Source organism: Acinonyx jubatus, chromosome D2 (genome assembly GCF_027475565.1).
Source record: "Acinonyx jubatus isolate Ajub_Pintada_27869175 chromosome D2, VMU_Ajub_asm_v1.0, whole genome shotgun sequence".
Taxonomy (NCBI): domain Eukaryota; kingdom Metazoa; phylum Chordata; class Mammalia; order Carnivora; family Felidae; genus Acinonyx; species Acinonyx jubatus.
The window spans coordinates 39,481,064-39,502,926 of record NC_069393.1 but is presented as its reverse complement, the minus strand read 5'-3'; positions in this window follow the sequence as shown (position 1 = coordinate 39,502,926).

Below are 21,863 nucleotides of genomic sequence, written 5' to 3'. Positions count from 1 at the left end.
CAACCTGGATCTCAAAAGGAATTATACTAAGTGGGAAAATTTTATCAAAGATAATGTATTGCATGATTCCATTTATGGAACATTTTAAAAATGACAGAGTTGCAGAAATGGAAAACACATCAGAAGCTGCCAATCTTTGAGGTAGGGATGGAGATAGAAGAGAAGTGGGTGTAGCTTTAAAAGGGCAATGTGAAGAATACTTTTTGGTTGATGCAAGTGCTTTGTATTCAAACTGTATCAATGTCACTATCCTGGCTGTGATGTTGTACTGTAGTTTTGCAAGATGTAACCATTAAGGAAAGTGACTAAAGGGTACAGCGTCTTTGTATTTTTCTTACAACTTCATGTGAATCTTCAATCGTCTCAAAATAAAAAATTAATAAAATATAAGAAATGATATTGTGAACATTTGTGCAATATCTGAAAACCAAGATGAAATTTTCCAAGAAAAACACCTCTCACCTAATTTATAAATCAAAACTAAATATAAAATTTAAAGTATCCTATATCTTTAAAAAATAGAGTTTTGGGGCACCTGGGTGGCTCAGTCAATTAAGCATCCAGCTCAGGTCGTGATCTTATGGTTCATGACTTTGGGCCCCATGCCGGGCTTGCTGCTGTCATCGTGGAGCCTGCTTTGGATCCTCTGTTCTCTCTCTCTCTCTCTGCTCCTCCTCAACATGCGTGTGTGCACTCTCTCCTCTCTCTCAAAATTAAAGATTAAAAAAACAGATTTTCAGGGCACCTGGGTGGCTCAGTTGGTTAAGTGTCTGAGTTTGGCTCAGGTCATGATCTCATAGTTCATGAGTCCAAGCCCCGCGTTGGGCTCTGTGCTGACAGCTCAGAGCCTGAAGCCTGCTTCAGATTCTCTCTCTCTCTCTCTCTCTCTCTCTCAAAACTAAACATTAAAAAAATTTAAAAATAGGATTATAATAAAAATAGTTTCATAATTTGATCCTCCTTCCCATTTGGTGTCAAGGATGAATTCTTCCAAACTTTTGAGCAATTGATATCCACCAATCTTACTCAAACTCCAGACATAAGAAAAGAGGGAACACTTTCAGTATTTGTATCCGAGTGCTGCCATCCACAAATGACCACAAATTTGGTGGCTTAAAACAACCCAAATCTATTCTCTCAGAGCTATTGAGTCTGTAAGTGCAAAGCTGGCGTATCAGCAGCACCTCCTCCCTCCTGAGGGCTCTGCTTGGGAACCCACTTTGATTCTTCCAGCTTTTGGCTCTCACTGTTCCTTGGCTTGTAGCAGGATGACTCCAGTCTCTCCAATCTTCAGTGGATTTCTCCCTCCTTTCTGGGTCTCAAATCTTCCTCTGCTTTTCTCTTGTAAGGTCAACGGTTACTGAATTTAGGGCCTGCCTTAAATCCAGGATGATTTCATGTCAAGATCCTTAATTACAATGGCAAAGACCTTTTCTCTAAATAAGGTCACATTGCCAGGTTCCAGAAATTAGGACATGGACGTATCTTCTTGGGGCCATCATTCAACCCACTACACTTGCCAACATATTTTATGAAGCCAGAAATACTTTAGTATCGATACTTAACAAGGACATGATAAGAAACTTACAGGTCAATTTCTCATAAACAGGAATAAAAATTTTCCAAAGAAGGTATTAGGAGATCAAATTCAGCATGATTTAAAAAGGATATCACACGTAACTGTGTTTCTTCCAAAAACATTAGAGCATTAGCTTATATTTTTAGAAAAATCAATCATAACATTTGTTACATATAGTAACAAAATAAAATAGAAAAAGCATATGATCATCACAATGTCTGCTTATTCTAGACACTCTTTGTACCTAGGAATAGAGGAGAAATGTCTTGATATAATAAAAAAGATTTCCAAGTAAAATTTTGAAGGCTTTTCCTCTGTTATCACAACTTCTGTCAGCAATATAGTATAGTTCTTGCTGGTGCCATAAAACAGGAAACAAATGGTAAAGGGCATGAAAAGGGAGAAATAAAACTGTCATTATTTGCAGATGATGTGAATGTGAATGGACAAAATTCAAAAGAATCTACACTTAGGACATAGGACTTACTAAGTGAATTCGCAAGGTAGCTAGGTAAAAGGTCAAGATGAGATATCAATTTTATTTCAATTTACTACTAATCAACACATACAAAACTAAATTTAAGAAATGGTGTCACTTAAAATAGCCTTAAAATAAAACAGCTTGGAAAAATATGACAGAAGATTTATTCCATTTTTGAAGACTATATGTGTAGTACAGATTTCTGATAAGGCTCTTTTATCCAAAATATATGAAGAATGCATGAAAATAAAGTTTAAAAAGATAACTCATTGGGGGCCTGGATGGCTCAGTAGGTTAGGCGTCTGACTTTGGCTCGGGCTATGATCTCGCAGCTCTTGCGTCCAGTCCCATATCGGGGTCTGTGCTGACAGCGTGGAACCTGCTTTGGATCTTCTTTTTTCCTCTCTCTCTGTGCTTCCCCAGCTTGTGCTCTCAATCTCTCTCTCTCAAAAAGAAATAAACATTAAAAAAATGGTAAAAAGATAATTAATTAATGGAGAAAAGAGGCAAAAGATGTAGAAACGTTTCAGAAAAAGTCCATTGAAATGGTTGATAAACCTACAGAAATGCACACAACCTCATTAGTTATTATAGAAGTACCAAGAAACACCCAATGGCACAATGTCTAAAATTAAGTGACTCACACCGAGTATTGGTGAGGATTTGGATCATTGGTACTTGTCAACAGAAACATAGCTGTGTCATTTTGTACTACCCCTGCTAAACGCTGCTTGACAATATCTATCAAGGCATAGCAAATGCACACCAATGATTCAGCTTTTCCACTTTGAAAGATTTTTTAACTGTAATGCAAACTTATGTTTACTAAGACACACGTCCAATGATGCTCATCATGACACTGTTTGTAGTAACAGATGTTGGAAATCATAGACTAGATATGTGATTTTTGATATACTCCTACCAAGAACGTTATTTAACAATAATGAGAAAAAAATCTAAAAACTTAAGTTGGAGCCAGCGGATCATGACCATAAGATCTCATTCACATGACCTTTGAAAACTAATCAATGGAGTCAGATGTTCTAAAGAAATGCCACAAGAGAGAGATGGTGTTGGGAGGACCAGGGATGCTGTGGAGGGGCATCCCAGGTCCAGTTACACAGAGCCTTCAATGTCTAAAAATTTTGGTTTAATCTTTACATCTGAGAAAAATATAGATCCTGATAGTAAAGAGCATTTTGAGTAAGTGAGAGAAATGATAGGCTTTCCAAAAAGTTACCATGGAATAATTGGCTATATCTTTGGAAGAGTATAATTTTATGTTCTAATCTTAAACCATATATTAAAATAAATTATAAATGTCTTCAAGGGATAAGCAGGAACAGTTACCCAAGTGAGAACTAAAAGGAAAAATACAGACATTGCTATGATTTTGAGGTGACGGAAGAATTTCTGAGCAGAAAAGAAAAAACCAGGATCATCAAAATGAAGATTATACAGATTTGTATATTTACCTTAAGTATTTTAAATGGTTAATGAATTAGAATACATAGTAAATGAAAAGTTAAAAACTGAATAATTTATAGGTGAGGCATGAGATTAACAACCTTGATATTAAGAATTCTTTCAAGTCAGTTGGAAAGTGGTCATATAGCAATGATTAAGCAGATAAAAGTATATTAGGAGAGTTACTCAGAAGAAAAAATAAAAATATTAACAGCGCAATAAACATACGAGTAAGTGTTCACTTTTTACGTATCAAATAAATGCAAATTAATACAAGATGCTGCTAATAAGCTATCAACGTACAAAAGAGAAAGAGAAAAGAAGGAAGAAATGAAAGGAAAATAACATGGTCAGCACTGTAAGTAGTAGGAGAAAAGGAATATCTCATCTACATTAAGTAGGATTTTTTCCCTTTTTTCTTACTTTAAACTTCTTACAGAAAAAAGTTCTGTAAAAAAGTTCTGTACATTCAGAAAAACATCAAATGTCTAAGCAGAATATTATAAAACAACCCCCCTTGTTTCCACAACCCAGACAGAGCAGTAGAGAAAAGAAATTCTGTCTTAAAAAAAAAAGATTATTTATTTATTTTGAGAGGGGGTGCAGAGAGAAAGAGAGAGAGAGAGAGAGAGAGAGAGAGAGAGAATCCCAAGCAGGCTCTGCACTGTCAGTGCAGAGTCTGACATGGGGCTTGAACCCATGAACTGTGAAATCATGACCTGAGCTGAAATCAAGAGTTGGATGCTTAACTGACTGAGCCACCCTGGTGCCCCCAAAATTCTGTCTTTTGATCTCTCACAGCCTCACACTCACTCCCTTGAAAAGAAATCACAATTCTGACTTTCACGGTAAACATATCTTTATGTTTCTCCATAATGTTACCTTCCAGGGGTGCATCTTTATAACTTTAAAGGATCTTTTAATCCACAGACTCCTCTCGACCCATCACTTTCTTCTTTTTACAGTTTACCTGTTGAAAATCCTGGCCTTTCTACCTGTAATGTCCTGGATATTGGGATTGCATTCTCAATCAGGATTGAATCTCAGTTGGTGAGACTGCAGGAAGTATAAAAAATCTGGAAGTTTTTGTGATATTAACACCTCGGTGCCTATTCAGTGCCTTGATCCATGGATCATTGGAGGCTGCTACTTGGTGACGCTCACCTTTTATAACTGCTTTGCCATTTTTATGAAATAACACTTTATCTACTATTTGATTATCCAGTGGTATAATTCATATGGGGAAGGCAGGGGAAAAGTTCGATATTTTCTTTTATTTTCATCTTTTAGATAAAGGCTTTCCTTCCAACCATCTCCTTGGGGGGGGGGGGTTTGTTAGCTTTTGTTTTAATATTTTTATAAATACCAAAATTGACACATTTGGTAGGTGTCTATAAATCAAAATTACGATCTTTTTAAAGCTTAAATTATCCTCTTCTTGACCAAAGTCTCTTTTAATTAGCTCTTGACATAACCATAGTAGTTTTTAACAGTTTCCTTGTTCTTTGTTATCTCAGGATGTACGTGTCCTGCCTCAGACATAGAGTTAGCTCTTTCTCTAAGATGCCCCAGGTTTTTTTTTATTGATTTATTTATTTTGGGGGAGAGAGAGAGAGAGAAACATGAGTAGGGGAGGGTCAGAGAGAGAGGAGACAGAGAGAATCCCAAGTAGGTTCTGCACAACCAGCAGAGCCCATTCGATACGGGGCTCGAATTCACGACGATGAAATCACAATCTGAGTGGAAGGCTGATGCTCAACTGACTGAGCCACCCAGACACCCCAAGGTTTTTTGTTTGTTTGCTTGTTTGGTTTTTATGGTACATGGTATTTCGAGATTGTAATCTGGACAGTAGGGTTACTCATCACTTCTGGATTGTTGATTAGTATTCTAGACCTGTTGACAGAGCAAGGAAATCATACATGCAAAAAACACAGAAACACACACACAAGTACCCATGAGTTCATATTGATACTGAAACTCAAATTTCATTGATATTGAAATTCAAATTCAGTATTAGAGAGTTTTTATTTTTTTATTTTTATTTTTTTAATATGAAATTTATTGTCAGATTGGTTTCTATACAACACCCAGTATTCATCCCAACAGGTGCCGTCCTCAATGCCCATCACCTACTTTCCCCTCCCTCCCACCCCCCCATCAACCTTCAGTTTATTCTCAGTTTTTAAGAGTCGTATTGGAGGGTTTTTAATGTAACTTCTTTAGTGTTGTATCTATGTCTCCTGGGTATTCTAATTCTTAAGGATACAATGGATGATAGATAGAATACCCCATAATTACATGTTTGCGTATGCCCATTTACACACATGACTATCTCAAAATAACATTGCTAATTCCACCACAAACAATATGCCAAAAAAAGCTAACATTTGTTTGCATGTACTCACTCCATTCTCCCCATTTTATACTTGTGTAGTATATATGTTGTCTGAGTGTATAGCTGTGAAAACAGGTACTCTTTCTAATTCCAATGTATTCTTACTTCTATAAGTAACTATGCTTAATGATCGTCACTAGTTCTTAAATTTTTTTAAGTTATTTTGTTTGCCTAAATTCACTATCTAGTAGATTCTTCAGGAAGTTCTCATGGGAACAACATTGCCAACCCTTTTACGTGTTCATTAATAATAGGTTTTTTTATGTGGTTTTTATACTGATGGTCACATTTTCTATATATGAAATAACTTGCCTTGAAAGATTTTCTTTCCTTGGGTGCAGAAACATGTTACTATGTTTTCTTTATGTTGTCCATGTGCTGCTTTTGAAATAAAAGATGATAATGAAATGTCCTTTCCCTCATAAATACCTTGTTTTTTCCCCTAAGTGAAAAATAATTCCCCCCCCTTTTTAAACTAAAGCCCAGAAACTTTACCAGAATATAGCTGGTGATATTCATCCCAGGTTTATATTATCAACATGTGATAGGGTCTTTAATATGGAGTTTCAAATCTTTTTAATTTCAGGAAAGTTTTTCTGAATTACAGTTTTTAGTATTTGTTCCCCCCCTTCTTGATTTGGTTTTATTATTCAGGTGCCCTATTACTTATAGGATAGTTATAATATGTTATTTGCAACTTCTCAAAGTTTTTTGTTTCTTTATTTCCTTTTGGTATTTGAGAATTTCATCCTTTTCACCTATTTCTCTTAAGACATCAGCTGTTGTGAATAATTGTGCTTGTGTTCTTTCTAATTCAGTCTTTGTTTTAAACCTTTTATTTTTTTTCTATTTTCTGACTTCTATCATCTTACTTGTGGTTTTAAAACTTCTGATTTATGCTGTTCTACCATGTCGTGTGATGCTTTCTCAATGTCTTTTAGCTCCTTTTTAGGACGTATCTTTCTGCTATGCTTGCTTTCATTATACATGGGAATGTTATCCTCATTCTCCTCTTTCTTTGGTTACCTTAGTGTGGAGTTTGATCTCCATACTTTTCTACTGCTTATCTTTTGCAAAATGAACTGTCCAGAGCTTTTAGATGGAGATGTGGTCCACGGTGGCTCTTCTCATTTCACACTGCTCCTCTTCTGCTCTTTTCATTAAGACTTCAAAATTATGGTGGATTGCTTTCTGAAATGGCCAGACTCTCTTCCTTTCTTTCTTTGTACCTGGACCTTCTCTCTGCTTTTCAGTGTCATCCCTGCTCTGCCCGATTTTAACGGCACACCTAACAGTGTGGGTGGCCTCCTACAGTCCTCTCCTGAGAAGGAGCTCCAGGACGGCAGTCTTTGGAGTTCGCAGGGGATAGACCAGTCCAGCCTCTTGTGGATTTTATTTGAGGTTTTCTGTTATAATTTGTAACCTAGCTTTACTGTAAAGGTTGTCCACATGTCCTTGGTTTTCTCTCCATTTACTCTGTTTGCTTTAATAAGTAGATTCAGAGACATTCAAGATGTCTTCCACCTCTTCCATTTTCACAGGGTGTTCATGGGTAAGATTTGAAATTATTACTGAATTAATACGTTCACTAATTAAATAAATTCAATTTAGACAATGCTTTTCAGTGTCCATAAGCACAAAAGCCTCGGGTATTTATTAGTAACCAAGGAATTTTACTTACCAGAATTGATCCAAAGAGCATGATTATAGAAGGTCACAGTGATATTTGGCCGAGAGTTTTCAATGGAGTGGATTTATAATTGTGAAAAATAAAAACAATATGTTTTCACAGTAACAGTTGAATGGTTCAATAATAAATGAATAAAACACTTATTCATTCACTTATATCCACTTATTAAGAATTGATATATAAATATGTTCAGAAATGAAAATGTTAAATGACAAACAGAAAACTTAAAAAGAGGCCATACAATACAATCCTTATAGCTTATAGATCTAGATATAGACCTATATTTTAATATAGGCATATCTAAAGATAAATTAAATGTTACAGTGATTGGTTAGTATGGTGGAACTTTAGTAATTTACTTATACTCTTAGCTTATATATTTTTTAAATGTGAATTCACAATCCTGTTCATTTAATGACCTGACCTACTTGTGGTTGTCAAGTAATAGCCTAAAAGTAATGGTTGCCAAGATGCGTCAACATTGGAGTTGTAAATAAATTCCAGAAAGGCTTGCAGTGTGTTTTGCAAAAAGGTGTTTCCTTCTCTTCTGACCTCTGCTACTTGTTTTACTTGCAATCACGAAAGAGTTATAGGTTTGCAATTTCTGATTTTGATCTGGGGTGTGAATTTCCCATCACTCAGGAAAGTCTGTGACTTTCCATTAGACTTTTGGAGGTGGGAGTTCAAAAGGAAATAAAGTCTTCTAATCCATAGGTAAACTGAAAGAAAATAGGAAAACAAAGTCTCTAATTTTTTTCTGTCATGTTTCATTGGTTTTTAATGAACTGCTTAAGTTTATTGAGCAACAAAGACAAGCCAGATGTTTAATAGCCCAATAAAGTAATTAATCGGTACTTCTGGTTTAACAATGTTTTGCCTATCAGCCTCCATGGCACAATTTCAAATATATAGGATTGCTTAATTGCATCCACCATGCCCAGTTAACCCTTTATCAACAACTCGTGACAATGGAATATTGTTATTTACCACTTTTTCTTTTTACTTTGTGTAATTATATACAACCATATGAAGCTAGAATTTCAAAACTTATCCATTTCCTCCTTCCTGTAGCAATCATTAGCATTTGATTCATCATTATATCTTGTCCATTCTATCACAGATTCTTTTTCTTGTATCTATCTCTTTGCCATCGTAGTAGCTCAGGTGCATATTATCTATCTTTTGGAATCTTAAACTTGTTTCCCTTTGTTTTAACACACTTTCATGAGAATGTCTTACTAATCCAGATCTTATGTCACTCTAGATTTGGCATATTTGATGGATCACTATGTCTCATAACAGGGGTTGCACACTCAAAGGCCTTTGAGGGCCAGGCAGATTGATGGGTCCTATCGACAACAGGAATGCCTTGATCATACAATAGGTCTTACGGGGCTAAGTAGCCATTTGATTCAGAAACATCCTCCTCAACGAAAGGAATGGATCTTCAGGCCAAAAAGCTAGAAGTTTTTGCTGTCTGTCTGGGAAAAGAGAATTCCAAATCCAAAAGTAAGCATACAAAGCACCTCATAACCTGTCCCATACTCATGTTCTCGCTTGTCACTATTCCCAAGAAATGACAGGCCCTGTTTTCAAATAGGTACAGACCCTCCTTCCTCCAAGCCTCTGCCCCCAATATTAACACACGCTTTGGGATTACACCTGGTCATTATTCAGTATTCAAATCCTTTTTTTTTTTTTTTTTTTTGCTTTGCGAAGAATTCCCTGACATCTCAGTATCCTCTCCAGCTGATTAATTATACTTTGAGCTGTCTCTTTATTGTTCCCTGCTCATAACTCAATTTGAATATATTATCATTGCATTATGATTATTTATTGATGTGAGCTTCTTAGGATATGCTCCAAGCTTCTTGGGGATGGGAACTATGAGCCCTTCCCCTGGCAACCTGTGATACCTTTTCCAGTGCCTAGTACATGTTTAATGAACACCTGTAAATAAATTTATTCTGTCCTTTCATTTGTTTATGAGATAAATAATACCATTAATATTTTGTTTAATATTTTTTGTTGTTCTAAAACCTGGACTCCAGCGTGCAGCTCAGAAAAAAATCACAGTGGTCATTTGTATGCTTCTTAAGTTTTCTGGTAGAATTTTGACTATTGAAAATAATCTCCAGACGTTAGGTATTTTTAGTAATAGACTGAGTATGTGGATTATGAGCAGTCAGAAGAAAGAATTCCAGGGGTGCCTGGATTGCTCAATGGGTTAAGTGTCCGACTCTTGATTTCAGCTCAGGTCATGATCCCAGGCTTATGGGATCCAAAGCCACTTCTGGCTCTGTGCTAAGCATGGAGCCTGCTTCAGACTCCCTCTCTCTCTCTCTCTCTCTATTGGCACCTGGCTGGCTCAGTTGCTTAAGCATCTGACTCTTGATTTTGTCTCAGGTCATGATCTCACAGTTCGTGTAATCGAGTCCTACACTGGCCTCTGAACGGACATTGAAGAGCCTGCTTGGGATTCTCTCTCTCACTCTCTCTCTCTCTGCCCCTCCCTTGCTTGTACAAGCACGCTCTCTCTCCCTCTTGCTCAGAATAAATAAATAAACATTAAAAAAATTCTCTCTCTCCTTCTTCTCCTCTCCCTGCTTGTGCTCTCTCTCTAACAAACAAACAAATAAAAACAAGAATGAAAACAAAACAAAAAGAATAAAGAATTCTGGTTTAATAGGAAAGTTTTACAAACTGCACCAGAGTTAGTAGAAATCTTGGTCCCATTCATTTACTATAAAATGTTGGGAAGATGATTTTCTGTTTTTTCTTTCTTTTTCAGTTATTCAAAGGACTTAACGCCTATTTTACAAGTTGTCGTCAAAGTTGTCGTCAAAGTCTAATTAAGCACTTGATACAAAGTGTTAGCATAGTGCCTGGCACATTGCTGTAACTGATCTCCCTCACAACCCAGGAAAATGGCTTCCTTTTCCTTCCATTCCTCTGTGTGGCAGCTGAATAGTAGCCCTCTGAAAAATATTCTACAACAATCAGATCTTAATGAATACTGTCCAGGACATCATATTTACTGCATAATATTCCTGGGATCTAAGCCAGGTGTGGGTAGTTTTTTAAAGTTTTAAAGGAAAAGAATTTCAAACTCTTTCTTCACCTGAAAACCATTTCTTGGTGAGACCTAGTTTCAGTTCAAGTGCCCTGTCCCACTTGAAAATCTGACTGTGTTCTCAATCATCTCAGGACAAGATCCTAGTGAGAACACCGGTACCATCTTGGAGACTCTATCACAAGAAGGCTCAGCATTTCCCTTACACGGGAGGAAACGGGGATGCTGCTGTCCAACCTCAGCTGACATGTCTGTCCCACAAGACGGGCAGGTTGAGTTTAAGACATAGAGCAAGGTCGTGTGTTGATATTTTGGACATGTCGAGTTTGAATTGTTTGCTGTCCATCTTCAGTGGGGGAGTAGGCAGAAGAAGACTTTTAATTCACAACCTTGCAAAGTAATGTGATGGAGAAGGTCACAGAATGGTTGCTTATACAGAGGTAACATTTCTCATTAACCCAAAAATCTACCTCAGTTTTCACTGGTCTGAATTTTTTCTGCTTCTGGAAATTCATGAGAAGCATTTGGACAATAAATAACAAAGTCTTACAAAACAAAACAGAACAACAACAACAACAACAAAATAAAACAGCTGCCAGCTGGTTTTCTGCTGAGGCAGGCAACCAGGTGCTGAGCAAATGTAACCAAAGCCCAAATTTGGTTAGTTTCACAAAAATCCAATATTTCACTGTTTTGAGATCACAGTATCTCACCAGGCTATGTGATTATACATACATCTTAAATCCATCACCAGATACAAGAAAGTATATCATGCGTCTAAGAGCACCTTACATATCGTGAATATTTCTGCCACTAATTTTCATCACCATTTCAAAGCCAAAATTTCTTCAGCAATATGCATGTGTATTCTTGAACAGCAAAAAGAAAGCTAGCACATTCCCATGACTCATGTTCCAGATCTGGCCTTGGTTCTCAAACTCCTCTTATCTGCAATGCCTGACCCATTTGGTGTGACTTTTCAGCCTTGTTTCTGACTTTTGTGTCCAATATGTGATATTTCAATCCATTCTCACCCTAAATTTAACACATCTAAGAAATGAAAATCTGTTGCCAAACATGAATATGGGATGGGAAGTGCAGTAAATGTCAAGTATATACCTTCATTCCAATTTATGGACTTGCTAAGAGCAACAACCCCGAGGAACTGTTCAAATCTCCTGAGCATTCACGTAAACCATCTTAGAAGAGTTCTATTTCAATGCATTTCCTTTGTGGTAGCTTAATGGACTGCTTTAGAATGCCTCCACAACTCTTGGTGGACTTGTCGGCTTTATGGGAGAGAAAACCTTATTCATTTGTGGTTACTCTGTCACTCTTAATCACTTACCTTCTCTATTGTTTCTGATTAGGATTGAGATGTCACTCCACCACCTGATACTTATATTGTCCATATATTTCAATTTACTCTATTTTCTTCTGGAATCAAAATCAGTCACATAAGCATTGAACTTCACTGCTTGGAGAAACTGATATCAGCAGAGGGGATTCTTTCCTTTCCGGCATTTGGAGATTGTGCATTTTAGAGTCATTGATAAGGTCGATGTCAGTGCCCTTTGCAAATCAAATCAAATGTAATCTTTAATCAAATTAGGGAATTAATTAGGCAGATGAGATTGCAATTTTTCCTTAATGTTCTGTCGCGAGCACATGAGAAGATGGTTGCCATTTGTTTCACAATCTGTCTCTTAACCATATAGCTCCCCAGTTTTCAAACCAGCATTCAGTATGGTTATCTAATTTTGGAACTGACAAAGTTCTCAGAGATAACCAGTCCCTCATTTTAGACAGAAGACAGTGATATCTGATGTCACTCAGAAAGTGAGTGGGAAAGCTAGCTGTGGAAATCATATCTCCTGGACACTCAGTTTAGGTTTGGAGAGTGGGAATGTACTAATAACTTAGAAAACCATCACATCATTCTAGTGCAGAGCACATGTAAACATACATAACACAGGATTTATAGTCATGGTCAAAACAAAAATGTGGCACTGTTTACTTAAGCTACAGAAGGGAAAAAAAACATATATTTATATGTTTACATATGTCCCCGTGTCTGTGCACATATGCTTTGATATTATCTGAAATATGGGGTGGTTGATAATAGTGACTTAAGGATTTCCACTGTTCGTTTTTCTTGTTTATTTATCTACTTTTAGAGAAAAAGAGAGAGAGAGAGAGAGAGTGTGTGTGTGTGTGTGTGCGCGCGCGCGCGCGCGCGCGTGCAAGTGGGGGAGGGGCAGAGAGAGACAGAGAGAGCGAATCCCATGAATCACGAGAACACGACTGGAACCAAAATCCAGAGTCAGACTTAACCAACTAAGCTGCCCAGGTGCCCCGAGGATTTCCACTATTAAAGACTAATGAGGAACATTGTCAAATGCAGATGTCCAGAAGTTTTTTTAGAGATTTTGATTCAGGTTTTTGGTAGAGCCCAGTAATACTCATTCTTCCAAACCCCTCTCTGAATTCTGGTGCAGGGAACCATGGACCATACTTTTAATTACACTGATTTATAAAGTCCCTTCTTATTCTTACTATGGGCAGGTCTGTGACTCTAGTAATACCTTCACACTGCCAGCCAATAAAGCTTATCCTTAGAGATCATTGGCCATTGGCCATCCACAGGGGAAAAAATAATGTATTTAGACCCTTGAGAATTCAGTAGTGCTATCTCTGAGATACGAATTGAGGAGATCCAGGAAGCCAAATGATGACAGCTAAACCCAGAAGGCATCTTTGGGATAGTACTCTGATTTAATTCTACCTCTTGGGCTTTACCCTCAAGGAGAGAAAAGGAGGGAAGAGGCTTGAACTTTAGAAACTAAATAACACAGTTACTTTCTTCTTATATAGAGTTAAAAATGGACAAGACATCAGGTTTTATAGAAACCTCCCAATTTTAGCTCTGGTTCTCCTCATTTTATTTAATAAAATGTATTATTTTATTTAGTTTGGGTGGGAACTAGAGGAGGGAGAGCAGGTAGGGAGCTAAACAGAGGAGACTGGTCTGTGCTGAACAATTGGTGAGAATGAAAAATTAGACTGATTTCAAGGTTGATTATACTTTTGTTTGTTCTCAAGATAGTCTAATGGGCGTTGCAGGGACAATGGGGGCTATAGGGATAAGAGAGGGAATGTGCCTTCCTGTTGACTCCCTCACAGAGTTTGACCAAAGTGTGATGGTCTTAGGCATTTTACGCAGAGGCTGTGTAAAATCCTCTAGGTGAGGGGTTCAGAATTGAATTTTATGCTCTTGCAACATCAGTATTCACAAACTAGTTACACAATGCTAGCAAGCACTGTCAGTCAGATGTAAGATCAAGGTTCCGGTCTTGGAAATGACTGCTGGGCAGCACTGGGTAATAATCTCTTTAGAGCTTGTGCTGTAAGATTGTGGGGCTTCTCTTTGTATCTACCTATAGTCATTCTGCATAGCTCTGCCTGCCCCATTTCTTCCGTAAATTCCAGAGCACACAACCTCGTATCAAAGCGACTGCCATGTAGGTGAAAGTAAAAGAATGCTGTGGAGTCTGTGAGAGTGGGATGTTTCTCCTAGGACTACAGAAATCAATGGTGGAATTCAAGTATATTAGAGATCCCGAATTGTGGAACTCTTCACCCCATTACCACACACAGTTTTTCATGTATGGGTTTTAGTTCTTGGTGCCACCACAGGTAATTCTTTTGTGTCTGAAATCTTTTTTTTTTTATTTTTTGGTAATGTTTATTTTGAGAGAGAGCACGAGCAGGGGAGGATGAGAGAGAGAGAGAGAGAGAGAGAGAGAGAGAGAGAGAATCCCATGCTAATAGCGCAGAGCCCGATGGGACACTCAAACTCACAAACTGTGAGATCATGACCTGAGCTGAAATCAAGAGTTAGGTGCTTCACCGACTGAGCCACCTAGGCGCCCCAAGTTTCTGAAATCTTATGGTGGATGCGCCGTATCTGCATCGGTGGAAGGGAAGTAACAAGGGCGTGTGTGGTATAGAAGTGCTGAAGGAGAAGCCTCCGCTAAGCTAAAAGCCAAGCAGGAAGAAGATTACCTGTATAAAAGAATGCCAATTAATATAACACAGGTCCATCAAGCCTGTTCAAAGTCCATGGAAGATAAAGGTTTTTTAAAGACATCACAAGTCCAAAAGCAAGATGTGGTTGGAAGTGAAGAACTAAGTGAGTTCCCACATGTCCACAAGTCATGCTTCTAAACGAGCTATAGACGGTTATAATTTAGAAGGGAAACATGGGTTTTCATCTTCTAAGTAGAGTTAGTAATGTTATCAATAGCATTGGCAATGTTTTGGAGTCTAAGGAGGAAGCATGCACCCTTTTAGATGCTCATCTGCCATGTTGGAGATGAGAGACAGAAACAGACAAGGGAGGGCCTGAAGTTTCAACCTGAAAGATTCACATGGAACCTCTGGAGAGGCCATAAAGACTAACTTGCCATTCTTACTAAGTGACTTGAAGGGAGAAAAAAGATCAACACCCAACCTTTAATTCCCAGAGTGTAGGTTATTATTAGCATAGTCTCAGTAAGAAAATTAACCACCGTGTACTAGTCCCTCATCCTAAGAGTGAAAAGCATGATTATGATCTGTATGAATTTATCCTGAAATCTCAACAGATCCCACCCTCTTTTCTTGGCAAGTATCAAAACATGAGCTTACACACACACATACACACACACACACACACACACACACACACACACTGTGGAAAAGAACATTTGAGGGACTCCAGGCTTTAAACCTAAGTACTTGGATCTTAAAAAGCAAGATTCCCAGAGGTCCTGCTGGTATTGTTGATTGCTGTTTTATTCCCAAGTAAATGGTGAACTCTTTGTGTATTTTGTATACATTTGCCATATTTGTATGTTTGCGGCATATATGACTTTGCTTAAGTTATCCTACACAGAAGTGTAACATATATAGGTCAGGTTACACTTGACTTGCATATTGACCTTGGCCATTATAAATTATGCCTTTATTTGTTTTGGATTTTCGGTTTAGTTGTTAAGAGTAGCTGCTTCAATGAGATTGCCTGGGTAAAATGCTGATGTAGCTACTTTATGGCAAATGACTTAATCTTATTTTGGACAACTGACTTAATCTTTCTAAGTCTTAGATTTTCAAAGTATAAAATTGGTATAAATAATACCCCCCTAATACCATGATGATGAACTGAAGCCAAATAGTTTACGTAAAGCACTTAGCACATAGCAAATGCTCATCAGATGGAAGAAACTATTAAGTGTGATTTGAATTAGTCATTACCCTGGACTATCGAGATCATATCTCCATTCTATAAAAAAAATCCATCCCAATCAATATAATAATAACCATAACTGTAAAAAAGACAACAAAGTCACAGTGTTTTTCTTTGAGAGCTTTCCCCCAGGTTCTTGTTTTGGCACTATTGATTAAATGGTACTTTTTGTGGTCTTTTTGCGGTTATTTTCAATTTTTGGAATTGAGACAGAGAAATATGAGAGGGATTTTTTTCTTAAAATAATTTCTGAAATGTTTCAGATTTAAAAAATTAAAAGCTTTTAAAAACATTTAAAAAAATTATCTTATTTTTTCTTCTCCAAACTCAATAGGGGTAGGGTGTGGAAACCAAACACCAACTTTCCTACTTGGACCATCCATTTGTTATATCTATTAGAAGCTAGATTCATTGTACTGATTGAGTCAATCTGGGTTTTGCTTCTGCAGCAAAATGATGTCAAAACACACCTGCTTGACCTCAATTCTGCTGAAAATCCTCTGTTATGCTCTGAACACAACCATCAAACTTGCAGTAATTCAGCTCCACTTGTTTCCCTCTCGGGACAAGTCAGCTCCTGGAACACTTCTTCTCTCTGCGGGGCTCCAGGGAGACATAGTCACCAATGCCTTCTGCTCATTGGGACAGTGTAGCTTGGAGTGAATTTTGGGTATTATTTGAGCTGCTCTGTGGATTGCATTGCAAGATTTTTTTTTATATCTCTTTAAAAATAGTTTCCTGTGATTTAGATATTCTGTTTCTAATGATAGATTTTATGTCTTCAAAAATCTCCAAAGTGGTTACAATGAAATTTGCACAAATTTCAAGTTTCGCAGCTGAATCTTTAGGAGTGCGCAGTTCTAATGTTTAATTGTGTGACACAAATGCAATTTTAAAAGTAAGCCATATTTATCTCGCCATATGGTATGTGATGCCTTCGGTCTCTCCAGCTAGTCACTAACTGCCTATAAAAGACCGTGATGCAAGACGTTTCTTGCCTGAGTATAATCCTTATTTGATTGAATTTTCATTTTATTTTAAAATGCTACCTGAATCTTCTTAATTCTCCTTCATTAAAATGTGTCTGTTTAAAATGCAGGGCAGGAACAGTCTTTATGGTTGATTGTTGATTGAGGTCTTATTCACTCACCGCTCATTTCAAGGAATAAATTACCAACAGATTAGGCTACATAAGAGGAGGCTCTACCTAAGTGACAGAAAGGACAGTGAAGCAATGAGCTTGACCAACATCTCTTGGGTCAGTCTGATTAACAAACCAGGAGAGAGAGGCCAGGGATGGTTTTGTACACACAGCGGAATAGGTGTGAAGTGTAAATGAGTTGTTTCCTTCTTTGGAAGTACAACTAGAAGTAAACCTCTTCCATGAAAACTTTCCTGATTCCTTCTCTCCCACCTACCCTCCCCCTTTTTTAAGCCTTGGGCTGAAAATAATTTCTGCTTCTGCAAATATCCATAGCTTGAAAGATAGTCGATGTAAGAACAATAACCATTTGAGTGTTTACTGTGTCCAGATTAATGATCTTATTCAACCCAAATTTTAAATTTTACTTATTTTTAGTTACTGCAATTCTCATAGCACATGTCTGTAATACAGATAACACAGTAAGTCATTGTCAAAAGAAAAAATAAAGAAAGAATGAATGATCTGGAACATGGAAATACCTCTTTTCCGTGTGGCCTTACTATTTTCACTTTAACCTGATTTCTGTTTCAAACGCACAACTTGTTTTTCCCCTGCCTTTCTCCCCACATTTCACTGTCTTCCATGATATTCTAGAATTACCATCTTTCTTCAATTCTTTTGTCTTATTCCTAAAATGTGTAGAGCTTCACGGCTAAATGGTGACTTCTGTGCAAGTTTCAAAAAACCCCATCTCTCTATTCCAGTTGAAATGATCAAACCCAGGATGAAGCCATCCAGAATCTGAGCAGCGCTTTCTCTACAACACATCACTGCTTATCACATGGGTGACATCACTGCTTATCACATGGGTGTCACTGCTTATCACATGGGTGTCGTCATTCGGCCACTAGCATGAGAAGGTCTAAATACAGGGGAGGCAGAGTCAGAGTACCAGAGTTGGGAGATGTCCGAACACAGGGAATATTAGCCACACACACCTAACTGAAGCCCTTGTGAAGCTTCCAAGCTCAGAAGAGAGGCCGAGGGCAAGCTTTCCAGAGAAAAAGAAAGTTTAAAAGTAAGTTTGGTGTTCGATAGATAAAGGTTGCTCTCCTGCAGTATTGTTAAGTGTTGACATCCTCAGGAAAACACTTTTAGGTTATGTTTCTTGTGCAATAAAATGAGGAAATGCTGCAAGGTGGAAAGAGGGTTCAAAGTGATATGATCTCTGTGATAATCAGCAATGGAGAAGACACCAATACATGAGAGAGTGAGGTTAAGAATCTTTAATTGTACCTGGTGGATTAAAAAAAAAAAAAGACCATAATTTGCATCACAAAAGGAAGCACTTTTTAATTTCAGGGTAAAATTGATGAGATGGATAGTGTTGTGTCTGGGCTCCCATCAGCCCACATGCCTTCTTCTGAAAAATGCACTCCAAATGTACAAAACCTAGCACTGCAAAATGTAGAATTTTCATAGCCGATACATCACTGCCTGAAGGAGAGAGAAATTAATAACTATAACACAAAAATCAAAACACTTGGACATTTGTAAAGAGCATGATACAATCTCTTGAATAAATGCCTACTGAAAGGATAAGTCAGACCTAGAAATACAAAATACAAAAATAACTACCATATGCATGAAAAGTGTCTGGGTTCTCACCAAAACTTCCATTGGGCACAAATTCACAGCCTTGGATATATTACTTGTAAACAAAAATAATGGAAATAAGTTAACTAAGTATTTAATGTAAAAAGTTGGCGGAAGAACAAGGGAACACAGAGAAAGAGAACAGGTAAATCAATAAATATAGAGACAAAATTATGGAGACCGTAAACAGAAGATGGTCAAAATTAAGTAACAATATCCAGACCTACTTATGAAGACAAGTAAGAACACATGTAATTGTTAACTAACTTCATCAAGAAAAAAGAAGAAAGCCACAACTTTATATTACATGTAAATCTGACTATTCACGCAAAGGACAAAAAGAAGACAGCCGATGTGGGACTCAATCCCACCACCCTGGGATCATAACCTGAGCAGACATCGAGAGTCGGAAGTTCAACCCACGGAGCCACCCAGGAGCCCCAGAATCTCATTCTTTTATTCAGCTGCCTACGTAGTGTCTTAAAGACATCTCAAACCAGACTGAATGGTGCATTTTTCTCCCAGTAAACCTGGTCTAGTCACCGGCTTCCCGGCTTCAGGAAATGACACAACTCTCTTCCCATTTTCTCAGGCTAAGAACCTTGATGTCATCATTAACAACTTTTCCTCCTGACATTCAGCAAATCCTCTTGTCATTACCTTCGTGTGGTGTCCAGAATATAAAGTCTACCCACCATCTCCATGCAATAGCTCTGGCCCTGGTTACGGGTCTCCTTCCTGATCTTTTTGCCTTGGCTCTTGATTCCTGTAAGACTTAAATAAATTAGATTACTGCTTATAAACCTTCTATGCTGCCCATCTTGCTCAGGGTGAAAGCCAAGGTCCTTACCATCACCTCCAGGCCCTGTGTAACCTGCCCTCCGGTCCCCTCTCTGCTCCCCCTTCTCCTTCTACTCCCCACCTCCAGCACACCTGTACTCTGCATTAGCTGCCACACTAGCTGCCTGTGGGAGAGGATAGGCTCCAAACCTTTTTGAAGGCTAATTTGAAAACATGTATCAGAAACTTTTTAAAATGTGTGTTCCCTTATTTCCAGCATTTTTTCTGAACTCATAACATAACCACAAGTGTGCAACCTGAATATCAAAAAATTTAAAAAGGTATACCCTTAAACATCTGCTAAAAATAATAAATGAGTACATGAATAAATTATGGCATATGCATTGAAAGAAACAATTAAGATTGATGGTAAAAATGTTTGTTTTATAATATGGGAGACTTTACTATATATTTTTGTGACTATGTTAAGACACAATATATGCATTATAACCTGAATTTTAAGTCATGTTTTATGATATGATATATATATGACATATGTATATAAAATATCACCAGATGTAAATATTGCATGGATATTTACAAAAGTGAATATTAAAGATATGTCTTCGCAATTGGATTAAGCATAAATTTAAACATTTTTTTACATCCTCTTTTATATTCTTCAAAAAAATTTTTTTTTAATTTTAGAGAGAGAGAGCACATGAGTGGGGGAGAGGGGCAGAGAGAGAGAGAGAGAAAATCCTAATCAGGCTCCACCCACAGAACAGAGCCCGATGTCGGACTCAATCCCACAAACCTGGGATCATGACCTGAGCCGAAATCAAGAGTTGGCCACTCAACTGATTGAGCCAGCCAGGCGCCCCTATATTGTTCAAAATTGTAAAAGAAAATTGTTGATTTTTCATTGGAACTTTATGATAAGATTAAAAAGATTTGAGGAGTATTTATAAAAGAAAGTCTTTCAAGGTCCATTAATATGATACTACCATTGTTAACAATAGTAACCATTTATGGAGAGCTTATTATGTGTGATAAACACACAGGTGTCACTGTTAAAAGAAACAACAATTCCATTGTTTTGCTCCTTTATCAGATGAGGATACCAAGGAAAAAGCCCTGTGCATTGTATTCATTTTCACCCTGGGTACACAGTTTACATGCTTGGATGTATATGTGTATGTGTATATTGACTTGACAAATGAATTGTGAGCATTTTCAAAGGAGAGTAGGTGTGTCATAAGAGAACGTCAAACATCAAACATTTTCCAAACATATTTTGATACCAAAGGTCTCTTACGTGACAAGATGACATCTTGTTTTCCCTTTGTATCAATCTTCTCTTACCAGGATGTGTGCATCCTGATAGCCATTTTCGTTTTTGTTTTTTTTTTTAATTTTTTTTAACGTTTATTTATTTTTGAGACAGAGAGAGACAGAGCATGAACAGGGGAGGGGCAGAGAGAAAAAGGGAGACACAGAATCTGAAACAAGCTCCAGGCTCTGAGCTGTCAGCACAGAGCCCGACGCGGGGCTCGAACTCACGGACCGTGAGATCATGACCTGAGCCGAAGTCGGACGCTTATCCGACCAAGCCACCCAGGCGCCCCCCTCATAGCCATTTTCAAGTCCACACTCCTGACCAGTTCCTTCCTACTCAGCAGATGTCAGAACAACCTAGCACCAGCCTCACCTGGGAGCTCCTTGAAATGCCCCATCTCCCTTCCCACTCCCAGACTGTGGAATCTGAGTCTGCATTTGGATAAGGTCCGAGGTGGTCTGCAGGCACATTAAAGTTTGAGAAACTCTGGTCTAAAAACTTTCTTTAACGTCAAAGGAAGAAGACCCTTTCTTTTTCTCTTAATTTGTTTTATAAGCTAATGCTGACCCATTGTCCTTAGGAGCACCGGTGTTCTTTTATTCTGCAATGCAAACAGTTTCATTTGGATCTCTTCCTGAGATCTTGCCCTAGACTGTCTCCTACAGAGCATCTGGCTTACAGGAATCTGAGATAAAACAAATGGACTGTGTTTCTCACAATTCCAGTTCCAGAGAGACATGATTTATTTTTTTCAGACTGCTGCTTTTCACATCTGTGACTTCACCTTGATTTCTGGCTTCTGTCTCAGCTCCCACTACTTGCGTGGGTTTTGGTAGCTGTGAGGCACACGTGGAGGGGACTCTGCTCCTTGAACTTTGGAGATGGCTCAGCACCTACACGACAGCAGTTGGCAGAGTAGCGAGTTACGCCTTAGAGGCTTCCAGATCGTCTTCTGTACGTTATGCATCC